Source organism: Triturus cristatus, chromosome 4_2 (genome assembly GCF_964204655.1).
Source record: "Triturus cristatus chromosome 4_2, aTriCri1.1, whole genome shotgun sequence".
NCBI lineage: Eukaryota > Metazoa > Chordata > Amphibia > Caudata > Salamandridae > Triturus > Triturus cristatus.
The window spans coordinates 484,709,463-484,721,890 of record NC_140586.1 but is presented as its reverse complement, the minus strand read 5'-3'; positions in this window follow the sequence as shown (position 1 = coordinate 484,721,890).

Sequence of the window (12,428 nt, the reverse complement as noted above, 5' to 3'; positions counted from 1 at the left end):
AGAGTACAGGTATGTTAGACGCAACAGGATGTTGGATAGAATTGTCAGAACACCAGCGTTGGCTGTTACCAGACGCCTACGTACTGCCTGTAGTTACTATGGCGCATGGTCCAGCCCACATCAGTGCAAAAGGAATATGTAAACTTCTGGCTCCAGTGTGGCTGAACGAAGGGATTCCAAAATGTGCAGATAATGTGGTGAAGCATTGTATCATTTGCTTGATGTACAATCCGGGAAAGGGAACCCCAACTCCGGCAGGTCATTTTGCTCCCCCAACATATCCTTTTGAGGTGTTGCAAATCGACTACATTCACATGGATCGAAGTAAAAATCTTAAATATGTTCTGGTAGTGGTATGTGCCTTTTCCAGATGGATAGAGGCTTACCCCCTGAAAGACAACACTGCTTTGTCCACTGCCAAGGTTCTTCTAAAAGAGTTGTTCCCTAGGTTTGGTTTGCCGCGCATTGTCTGGAGTGACAATGGAAGTGAATTTGTAGGCCAAATTACGCAAAAGGTGTGTACCGGTCTTGGTATAAGGCAGAAGTTTCATGCGGCAAATCATCCTCAGTCCGCGGGTTTGGTAGAGTGCTATGACGGCACTCTCAAACTTAAGCTTGCAAAAGTACAAGCCAGCACAGGTCTTAATTGGCCCGATGCTTTACCTTTGGCTCTCCTGTCCACTAGAACAGCTGTACATTCTCGTTTGGGACTCAGCCCATACGAGATTGTTTTCGGGCGCCCAGCTAATGTATGGGGAGTCCCTCGCCCTAGAAAGTATTCTGATATACAGTATCCAATGCTGATTGACTATTTACATGACCTCACCACTAAATTACGTGTTCTTCCCCAACAGGTTCAAAACGCTTTACCAGAAGCCTCCACAGACCCAGGTCATTCTATCCAACCTGGAGACTGGGTCTGTGGGAAAAATTTTCAGAGGACAAAGAATTTGGAACCTCGCTGGAAGGCGCCTCGACAAGTTCTCCTGACAACTCGCACAGCAGTAAAAGTCGAAGGAAAAAAGAACTGGATCCACGGCGTGCACTGCAAGAAAGTGCCCTTGCCCTTGGCTTTTGATCAGTGGGTTTGTAAGGGTATAGGTGATTCTGAAGGAGAAAAAGACCCCCAATTCATACCTTTCAGTAGTACACACCTGGATGCAACTCGATCGGAGAAAGAAGATGACGACATTGTACAAGAAGCCGTACCTTCCCATCTCCGATTAAACACTACAGAGCCACAGACCCTATTTCAAGACCAAACTGTACCAACAAGGACTAGATACAATTTAAGACCTAGATTGGTCAAGGACACCTTAGATTTCCATCTCTTCTGCTACATTTATCATCTGTCCAGGTTGCAGGGTCACGGTAGGAGTCTTGGTTTGTGACCTGTATAATGGCTAGGCCCCCAGGACTTGCAGTGTCATAGGACGGCTAATAATCACAGCCAAGTGAGTAAGGAAGATTGCCGTGAGCAACAATTTTAGAGGATGGATGTTAAATTAGGAAAGAAGGATAATAAGGAAGAAATGAGAAAGAAATATTGTAAAATATTGTACAGTCAATGTGGCGTGACATTGTGAGTTTCTATATTTTTGTGTATCTTATTGGCTTGTGTAGGTTGGGTTATTCATGCTATGCAGCAAAAAGTTGTCCCTAATTCTATCTCCTTGCCTCCTCATTCTACTATCTCCCCACATCAATTATATACACTTCCCCAACATGAACTAATCAGGAGAACAGAATATTTTAATAATTCATTTATCCAATTGTTGCACCAACACCAATTGGTAGTCAACACAACCGACTGTTGGGTGTGTGGACTTATGCCTCATACCACAGATAAAGGGATGCCATATTTAGTCCTTCCATTTTCTTATGAAGGTTCCGCTTGGGCCTATTTTGTAATATTTTCATATGCATATCAGAGCCGATTTAGACGTCCAGTTGGTTCCTATGGTAGTAAGCCAGATTTTAGTCATAATTCTCTGATAAAGGGAATGGTGGCTATGACTAAAATTGTGGAGAATAATATGGTTCCTGTTGACGAGAGACAAACATATACTAATTGGAACGTGACTCGTTACATTACTAGCCTTACAGATAAAACTAAACAGGGAAAATCTCCACCAATTTGGACTGTCCCTCATCAAGGTAATTTCTGTTTACAAATGAATGGCCAGACTACTGACACTGGACAAAGAAAAAGCTTTTGTTCCCATACATACATCTACATGTCTCAGAATTCACCGCCGTTAGTGCCATCCCAGGGCACATATTTTGTCTGCCACGATAGAGCTTACACGTGGCTACCAACGGATTTTTCAGGAACATGCTATATAGCTTTTCTTCTCCCTCCTACATACACTGCTCCTTCAGGCCATCATAGAAACAGATATGGCAGAGGGATTATTGATTCTAAAGACACGGCAGCACAAGAGGGAAGTGATTTCCTCAAAGGATTTCTTCCTTTTTGGGGCCCAATGGCCAACAGCAGAAACATGAGACAGCTGGTTCGTGTTGTTGAGACTACCATAGATGTCACTGTGGGAGCCTTGAGTAATCTCACAGCTGAACTTCAGGTAGATCGTCTCATGACTTTGCAGAACCGGATTGCACTAGATGTTATTCTTGCAGATCGTGGTGGAGTCTGTAAATTGATCGGATCTAGCTGTTGTATTTATATACCTGACGACGCCCCTACGGAATACCAAGCCATCTCCAAATTACACATGATCTCCGAATCGATTCATCAAGACGAAAGAGATTGGTCTTTATTAGGATGGTTTTGGGGATTACTATCTAAATGGGGATGGAAGGTACTAACCTTCCTTGGAGTGGTTTTGGCCATCATTTTTTCCTGTTGTCTCTGTATGCAGTGTGGCCCCGCCATCTGCGGTCTTTGTGCCACTCTGTGTGTCCCAAGACCTGAGTCACAGAAAACAGAGAACATTAAAATTATGTTGCAGCAACAGTTTGACGACCTCATGGCTATTGACATTGATTCAGATTAATGTGAATCTGTGTGTTTTGCCTGAGTTATGGCAAGAGGAGGGTCTGAGGAAATGCGATTTTCGATCTCGCTTGTATTCAGTTGTGTTCCACCGCCATTTTGTGTTGCCTTCACTCAGGCAGCACAATGAACGAAGTTTTTCTGCTGATCTTACTGCGACGTGTCAAATAACCTATTGCCTCGGTTTACGAGAATGATGTCAGGGACTGGCTGAGTCCACTAATCCTCGTCTGGTTTGACTAAACCCTGTCTCAACTGTCTGTCGGTTCACACCATTCTTTCCTGACTTTATCCCATCTTCTGGCCTTCGCTATTCTCTACTTGTATTCTCTCATTTCACAACTGTCCTCCAAAGCATAAAAATATGTCCTGCCACCTGCAAGTTGAGTTGTAGACACTACCACTGATTAACTTGTGGGGAGGGGTGACAAAAACAGTTGGAAGAGAGGTTTATTTGGGTTACTTGATATCTTGTTTTCAAACTTTTCTCATTGGTTATATCTTGTTTTCAAACTCTTCTCATTGGATAACCATGTATGTATTGGGAGTGTTCTTGGTGAATCTAACTGTACTTAGCTGCAGCTAATAAACCTGATCTTCTACGCTCAACAGAATGTCCTGTGTCTCTGTTCCACAAAGCAGGTGAACTCAGGAGATCAAGGAGTGCCCTGCGCCGCCAGGCCCATAAGGCCCTGGTTCTTCAGGTGCCAGGCACCTGGGGCTACTACCCCCGCTCTCTGACGCCACAGAGGTTGGAGAACCATGAAAGGCCTAGGGGCTGGTTCTCATCACCGACAGCTGTCAGTTGCCACTGTGGCTTGCTGTCCTGGTGGACAGAGTTGCCCCTGCGAGGGGGATAGGAGTCACACCCCGGTAGTGGACTGGGCCACACCTCTGTGTTGGCCAAGTGGGTACTGTCTGTCTGTTGGTACACACCATGGGTTAGCTTAGTGGGCCCAGAAAGTATGGACAGAGGGATCCAAATGGGTTAAGATTGGCGTAGAACTGGAGTATGTTCCTGCAGTTCCGGGCCAGGATCCATGTTCTATCGCCGCAAGCAGGGAAGCCTATCAAGGTATCGATTAGTCTACCCTGGATTTAGGCTGGGAGTAGGTTGTGATGGACTTGGCCCTTTTTGCAGGGTCATCCCAAACCGTTTTGCTTTCCTCCTGTATTTTTTCTGACCTGTTGTCGGTGGTTTTATGACTCTGGGCACTTTACCACTGCTGATCAGTGCTAAAGTGATATGCTTTCTTTTGTAAATTGTGTTATGGATTAGTGTTTCCATGATTGGCTATTTGATTTACTTGTCAGACCCTAGTACAGTGCACTATGTGTGCCCAGGGCCTGTAAATCAAATGCTGCTAGAGGGCTTGCAGCACTGATTGTGCCACCCACAGAAGCAGCCTGTAAAATGTAACTCTGGCCTGCTATTGCAGAGCCTATGTGCAGTCTACTACTGCCATGTCGACTTGGCAAGTGCACCCACTTGCCAGTCCCTAAACCTTCCCTTTTCTACATATTATTCACCCCTAAGGTAGCCCAAGGTACCCCTATGGGTAGGGTGCACTGTAAGTGAAAGGCAGGACATGTCTTTGTGTGTGTGGCATGTCCATATAGTGAATTACTGCCAATTTCGTCTTTCACAATTGCAAGGCTACCTGTTCCCAAAGGATAGAATGGGGAGTTTGTTTATAATATCTTATAAACATAACTGACCCTAGGAACAAGATGAAAAAGTAAAGTTTAGTATGCCTGAACTCAGAATGTTAAGATGCATCTTTTAGTGAGGGTGATTTTTACATTCTGTGTTTGAAAATACCACTTTTAGAACATAGGTATTTTCTTGCCTAACCATACAGTATGCCTCTGCTAAGTTTGTGTATTGCATGTCTGGCTTTTGGATGACAGGGGCTGGAGAAGGGCAGCGGCTCCAGAAGCCTGATGAGTCAAGGCTGGGCTGAATAGGCCTGGTCTGCATTTGGAGTGGTGGGAGGAGTAGCACCTTCACCTGAATAGAGCTGTGCCTGCCTTCTACAATGACGCTCCGCCCCACTGTGGTGTGTCTGAAGCCAGGGCTCACACTGACAATGGAGGTTGTTGTGCTCTTGCAAAGTGCCCCACAGAACTGGTTTTGGCTGGGTACAGACACTCTCTGCCTTCAGAGAACAAAGGATTTTGGTGTATAAAAAGAGGGGCCAGACCCCAGACTTTTACATCACTTTTGGGAGCTCAAGAGGATCCTTTGCCAAGGAGAAGAGCCAGATAAGCTGAGGAGGAATACTGTCCCTGTGGTGTTTGCTGTCTGGGGGTTGGCGTGCAGTGGTTGTTTGCTGCCAAGGAAAGGAGGAAAAGGACTTTGCTGTTTGCTTTGTCACCTGCTTGAAGAAAAGATCTTCAAGGGCTTGCAACTGAACTTGCCTCCTGTTCTGTAGTCTCAGGGACACAAAGACTTCACCACCTGCTCCCCTGAATTTCCTTGCTGGGAATTCCAACCTGCATAGAGGTGCCTGCTGCTGTTAGGACTTCTAGAGACTGTTTGTCGCTGGAAGCTAAAAAATCGATGCATCGCATCAAGACGCCAAGATTGTCGTATTGTTGGGTGCCGCAGTTGGAAACAGACTCATCAACTCCCTACACAGTAAGAAAACGACGCATCACCTCCTCTCCAGGAAGGAACCGACGCATCAACTTCCCTTGGGCTGCAGTAAGGAACCGACGCATCACCTCCCCTGGAGCAAGGAATCAACGCATCACCTTCTGTCGTACTTTAATCTCTGTGACCGCGTAGGGGACAGGGCCCCACCCCTGTCTATCCTGGTATTAGCAAACCGCAAATGGTTAATGCGGTATGTACGAGTGCTTTATATATCGTTCTAGCTATGAATGCACTGTGTACACGTTGTTTTACCTTACTTCGCGGGTTCCATTTTGGAAGCGGTGGCCATCTTGTTCTTGCCCTCACATAGGCTACAATGGAGCAAATACGGGCCTCACAATACATGGGCTTTTCCTTTGACTTCTCTGTGACCTGGGCAGCTGGCTCTGCTGCCCCGGGTCAAACTGGTCTCACGAGCTCCCCTTCCTCCGGCCACCTGTGATTAGTATCAGGGCTTGACCCGTCATAAAACCCTTTCATTCTACACGAGCCCCCGGCTAATCTCTTTCACACCTGACTGTTCCTGCTTTACGACTTGTTTCCCAAAACAGGAGATGCTCATGTTTATTGGGGGGCCTATTGATATCCGATGTGGGATCTGAACCTTACTGTGTAAATCATTGTGGGCTGGCCGAACTGGAATGTGGGATGGTCATCATGACTCTGCTTTTTCGTTTGTAATGTATACTTGTGATGGCCGTATCATAAAACCTAGGAATGTATGCTTGAGGCAGGAAAAAGCGTATTTAAGATGAAGTCCGTTTCTATGATTTGCAGCAGTCTCCTGAGAACATACACGCTGTTGTACTTCTAGGATACCTGTAATTGGTGTGCAGCCAATAAATGAATCTTTGACTTCACCCAGAAGACTCTGTGTTTCTGTAGGTCCGGAACAGGGAAGAACCCAGAAGTCATAGGGTGTGTGCCCCTGCACCGCAGGGACTAAAATACCCAGTACTTCAGTTTGGCGCCCAACTCGGGACGATTTCAGCGGTACCAGTCCAAGCCAGAGGTTCGTGAGGAGCTTCGTGTGGAAATTCCGGAGGAAGGCCGCCACTTCATCGACCCCTGCATGTCGACGTGGTCCGAAAGTCTTTTCTGCGAGGTTCTCCGCGTCCCGACGGCTACGAAGGTCTGCTGCCCTGATTAATCGACCTGTTTTGGACCCTTGACGAGTTTGAGAGAGCGAAACAATCAAGAGAGTCTTCTGGTGACGCCATCGATCAGCAATATTCAGTTAAGTATAAGTGGAGCGTCTCCCATTTGTTTGGTATCCCTCGGGATCGTTTGATTTGGAAATTTGGAGTTTGCAAACGCCAAAGCCAGAGGACTCGTGTATTCACGAGACTATCATAATCGACAATCCTCTGACGTTTAGATCTAGACTAGTGAGCAAAGATGCCTGGTTCTAGAATATTTGGTAGATTGTTCTGTTTGGGTTGTGGAAGAGATTTCCAGCTGGAGGAATCATGTCCGGTTCCTCCGGTTGGAACTCCAACTTATGAGCTCTATGTAAAACATGGCGTAGGCCCTATTGCATATAACGAAGTATGGATCCACTACACCAGAAAAGACGGTGTTTTAAAATGGCCCCAAAATGGTAGTTTCGATACCGATATTTTAGATAATTTGGAAATTAAATTGTTTAAGAAGAAAGCCCGGCCGGCGATGTTTGACTCTTTCCGCTTATGGCGAAAGGAAGCCAAACAAAAGGAAATTAAGCTAGCGAAAAAGAATAAAAGAGAGAGAGGTATGACAGTAATGCAAGCAGCTGTACAATTTAAAGACAATGAGGAGGAGCAGATGAATGAGCAATTGCACAGACAGCGTAAGTTAGGGATCGACAAATGTTACCCAGCTTTACCACACTCTAAGCAGAATGAGTTAGAAGAAAAGGAGAAAGATCCCCTGATGTCGCATTTGTTGAGTTCGCCACCCCCGTATGCTCAGAATGCCACGGCGCCTCCCCAGCTTGTGAATATGCCACCTCCAGTCAATATACTGCAAGCCTTGCCGCTACCGCCAGCTGCTTTGCAGCCGGCTCCTATCCCTATAGCGCAGCCTTCTCAAGGGTCGCCAGTTGTGTTTCCAACTGCCCCCGCGCTTCCTGCGACTTTGCCTAGCATATTGACAGCCTCCTCTGATACTCTTCCTTGCACCACTCCAGTACCTGTTTCTGCATCCTCTTTTCTCCCCTCTGTTTTTCCCCCTGTTTTCGCCTCAGCTTCTCCTTCAGCGCGACAGCGCTTAGCTAATGTGGTTACTACGTTAATGTCGCCTCTCTTTGAGTCATCTAGTGCGACTCCTGGTTTACAGCGTAAGCAATTGCGTAGTCAATTGCCTAACCCCGATGAGAAAAAGGTAATAGATCGCATGGCGCGTAGATGGATTGTTCTCCCTTCACTGTATGATGTGGAATCAGTTGTCAACGTTTTCCATCAGTGGGATGCCCCAAAACAGAGATATGTCTTTGAGAAAATGTGAGAAATTCTCTGTGAAGAATTGGAGGATAGTGGTAAAGACCCGAGCCCGCAGGAGTTGTGTAGAGTGAGGTTTGATTTTGGAACTGGTACAATTGTGGATCGTGAGGTAGATAAAGCAGTTGCGGTTGTATTGTCCTTCAGGAATGATGATTGTCAACAGTCATTGTTTGAACAAGATGTCCTTGTGGGGAAGAAGGTAAAAGCGCGACAATACCCCATGAGAGAAGTTCCCCCGGTATGGAAGGAAGCAGTCGCAGCTGATGCCGGTGCTGGTATCGCTGCTGTGCCGGCGCATTTCCAACGTGTTTGGATGCATGTTCCATGGAAGCGTTCTGAGGTGTTAGCGCTTAAGCAGACATTGCCTGATCCCCGTAAAAACCCTGCAGGATATTATAAAGAGTTGTCACAGACGGCAGGGTCATGCGTTATGAATCTGGCCGACATAGACATGTTGTTTGGTAATGTTGTTCCACAGCCCCTATGGGGATCAATTCGTAATGCAGATCACGATGCAGAATTAGGTGCTACATGGGCAGACATTATTGCCGCTGACGCTAGACAAACTGGTGGCGCGAAACCTGAGCCATTAATAGCAGAACTGCCTGGTAGAATCATCACGTATATGAAGACAATAATGCCCGCGATGCGCGTAAATTGGGACAAGCTATCTGCATGCAAGCAGAAGAAAGATGAGACAGTGTCAGACTTCTTTACCAGGTTTGAAGAAACGTTTATTGATCACAGTGGGCAAGATATGAGTTCTGAAGGTGGCCAACGCTTATTTGTGGATAAATTTGTGCAGAATTTACTTCCTGACCTGTGTAAAAAGTTAAAAGATTCAGAAAGTTCTTGGGCTGTTTCCTCTTCAGCGCAAATACTGGCTACTGCACAGTATTACGAGAACAGAGATAAAGACGAAAAAGATAGAACAGATAAGAAAACGAAGGAACTAAAGACAAAAGTTCTTTTACAGCAGGCTTACCCACCACGTGGAGGTCAGAATAATTATAGGCAACCCCAAGGTGTCTATCACCAACCCCAACAATTTCAGAACAATCAGCAAATGAACGGGTATTATCAACCACGTGTCCCTGTAGGTCCCAACCAATGTTCATACTGCAAAGAGGAAGGTCATTTTAAATATAGTTGCCCTAAATTAATGCAGCGGAACGGTAATGCTTATGGCGCAAGAGGTAGGGGTGGTCAGCAAGCTCCTAGAGGCAGAGGGCGTGGAAATGCTCCCCAGAACGCGCGTCCTCTGCCGCCTCAAAATACCATCAATAGTTTTGACCAGCAAGCTAACACAACTAGTAATACAGCTCAGTACTACAATAATGATTATTATGCAGAGGACGGCGATGCAGAAAATAATGATTACTAGGACAGCCGTAGACAGAGAGAGGGAGTTGTTTCAGTGCCAGTGGATCAGAGCGGACCGTATGTTAAGGTGACTACAGCAAATGTAACGGAGCCCTTTCTGCTAGACACTGGTGCTGCAAAGAGTTCAATCATGCATTCAAAACTCCCTGGCGCACCTTTGTCTGGCGATATAAATGTTTCAGTAGGTTTTTCTGACGCCCCAGTTAGGAACCCGATTTCTAGTCCCATGTCACTTTCTATTGGACCTTGCGAGCTGAAAGCACCCCTGATTCTAACAACAGGTTGTGGTGAAAATTTGCTGGGATTAGATTTGTTGAAAAGATTGCATGCTACACTGTATTGTTCACCGTCAGGAGTACAACTTACATTAGGCAGGAAAGTGATTTCCCCGATGTACTTGTCTAAAAATACAATGCCGCCTGAATTGTCATCCCTTCCGGATGCCCTCTGGGCTACTGGTCCTAATGATGTGGGCCTCTTGGAGATACCGCCATACGTGGTAACTTTAAAGGTTAATGTCAGACTGCCACGTATTCCCCAGTACACGATCTCTAATGAAGGCCAGAAAGCATTGTTAGACATTGTCAGCGACTTGATTAAAAAGGGTGTGATTGAAGAGACAAGAGGCAACGTTTGCAATAGTCCTGTCTTACCTGTCTTAAAACGAACGGACCCTTCACAGCCACCTGTTTACAGATTTGTGATTGATCTTAGAGAGGTTAATAAGATTGTTGTGCCACAGTTTCCAGTTGTCCCTGATATAACTGCCTTGTTAACGATGATTCCAGCCTCTGCTGCATGGTTTTCAGTGATCGATTTAAAGAATGCTCTCTTTAGCATCCCAATTGCAGAAGAGAGCAGAGACATTTTTGGCTTTAGTCTGGGAGGCCGAAGCTTCCGCTTCAAACGCGCTCCCCAGGGCTACTGTGAGAGTCCATCCATATACAGCCAAGCTTTGAAAGCGCAGCTTGATGCACTTGTTTTACCTAGTGGCGCTATTCTGATTCAGTACGTGGACGATTTACTAATCGCCGCGGATACTGAAAAGATTTGCAAAGAAGCTACATTGTCATTGTTGCGCCATTTATCTGCTTTCCATCACAAAGTGTCTCTCTCTAAGCTGCAATATTGTCGACAAGAAGTGACCTACTTAGGTCATCTCTTATCGAAGGAGGGAAGGAAACTGACCCCAGAAAGAATTCAAGCCATTGCGCAGTTGAGTGTGCCAAGAACACAGAGAGAAGTGCGTGCTTTCTTGGGCATCACTTCATACTGTAGGCATTGGATTCCTAATTTTTCCTTGTTGGCAAAACCTTTGTTAGCCTTAACATGCAAAGACACACCGAATCCTATCCCATGGTCGGAAGAGTGCCAGAAAAGTTTTGTGGAATTGCGCAATGCATTGTGTTCAGCACCTGTGTTGGGCACTCCTGACTACAGCAAGCCTTTTACATTGTATGTTCACGAGAAAGATGGTTGTGCATTATCAGTGTTAACACAGCCTTTTGGTGACAGGCCGCGCCCATGCGCATATTTTTCATCAACCTTGGACCCTGTAGCGAGGGCATTGCCAAGCTGTCTGAGAGCGACAGCTGCTGCAGCTATGTCTATCCGACAATCTGCTGGTTTGGTAATGGACAACACATTGATCGTTATGGTTCCACATGCTGTAGACACATTATTAAACAGAACCAAGACACAACACTTGACTAGTGCGCGATTATCAGGCTATGAGCTCACACTGTTAGCAAATCACATACACATAAAGATATGCAACACACTGAATCCAGCTACGTTATTGCCAATTCCAGTAGACTCAGATGAGATTGAGCAACATGACTGTCTGTTCAGAACAGAGGAAGAGACGAAAGGGAGAGTAGATCTAAAAGATACTCCCCTGACTGAGTGTGATGGTACTTTATGGGTGGATGGTTCGTGTTTCAAGCTCCCTAATGGTGATACGACTGCTGCATATGCTATCACGACTTTACACACGGTTGTGGAAACTGCACGAGTGCCACATAATTCGGCCCAAGCAGCAGAATTAATCGCCCTCACAAGAGCATGCGTGTTGTCTGAAGGAATGAGAGTGAATATTTACACAGATAGCCAGTACGCCTTTGGCGTGGCTCACAATTTTGGACGACTGTGGAAAGAACGTGGGTTCCTGACGTCGCATGGAGCTAAAATTCAGAATGGCAAGTTGGTGAATGATCTCCTTGAGTCACTGACCCTACCGTTGCAAGTTGCGATCATGAAATGCAGTGCGCACAGGAAAATCACAGATGATGTTGGACGTGGGAATGCGTTTGCTGATGAGATCGCGAAAGAAACAGCACAAAATGTGAAGACTAGAATGTATGTAGCAGGCCCCGCAAGATGGGTAGATGATGTTGGGATGTGTGAAAACACAATAGAGAGTGTGAAGTCGCTTCAAGCTGAAGCCACAGAGAAAGAGTTAAGCAAGTGGAGAGAAAGTGTGGGTAAGTTAGATGAGAATGGTTGTTGGATTGATCTGACAGAACATAGGCGATGGTTGTTGCCTGACGCATATGTGCTTCCAGTAGTCACAATGGCACATGGAATGGCACATATCAGTACGAAAGGAATTTGTAAGTTGTTGGCTCCAGTATGGCAGAATGCTGGGATTCCCAAGTGTGCAGAGAATGTGGTTAAGAATTGCATGGTATGCTTGAAGTACAACCCTGGTAGGGGAACCCCAACTCCAGCTGGTCATTTTGCACCCCCATCATGTCCATTTGAAGTTCTGCAGCTGGATTTTATCCACATGGAAAGATGCAACAACCTGAAATATGTATTGGTGGTTGTTTGTGCTTTCTCAAAATGGATAGAGGCTTATCCTCTGAAAGATAACACTGCCCTATCCACA